The sequence below is a fragment of the Conger conger genome, chromosome 13 (assembly GCF_963514075.1).
Source record: "Conger conger chromosome 13, fConCon1.1, whole genome shotgun sequence".
In the NCBI taxonomy this organism is placed as follows: Eukaryota; Metazoa; Chordata; class Actinopteri; order Anguilliformes; family Congridae; genus Conger; species Conger conger.
In genome coordinates this window covers 46,535,552-46,535,957 of record NC_083772.1, presented here as the reverse complement: position 1 = coordinate 46,535,957, position 406 = coordinate 46,535,552, and the positions used below count along the sequence as shown (strand labels likewise).

General features: G+C 49.0%; 1 pseudogene; it reads left to right on the top strand.

The window, feature by feature from the left end:
* LOC133107602 (uncharacterized) overlaps positions 1–406 on the top strand; it is a 980,437-nt pseudogene extending 980,031 nt beyond the window's left edge.

Sequence of the window (406 nt, the reverse complement as noted above, 5' to 3'; positions counted from 1 at the left end):
ACAGGCCCCCGTCTCCTCGAATCTGCGACTCCTGGCCTCCCCCGCCCTGCAGCCTTCGTCCTCCTCCTCTTCCTCACACTTCAGCAGCTCCTGAGGCCCCTCCACCTGGCCGTGACCGGACACGGCGAAGATCCACCTGCTTGTACATGAATGTAATCACCATTATATGTAAAAGAAACCTTTTTAACCGCAGAATCATGGCTGTTTATTGTAGTTTCTGCATTTAATCAAGGACACACCATTGAGCGGCAGTGCCACAAAATATATTCACAGACGGGGAGTTGATTGAGTGACATCTGCTGGTTTGTGTGTTTATAGCCTCTGGACCTGTCCTGTGCATTTCAGGACAGCCCTGCCGTTTGGAATGTACATCATGACGATTAAATAAATAAACTTTTCTCCTGAA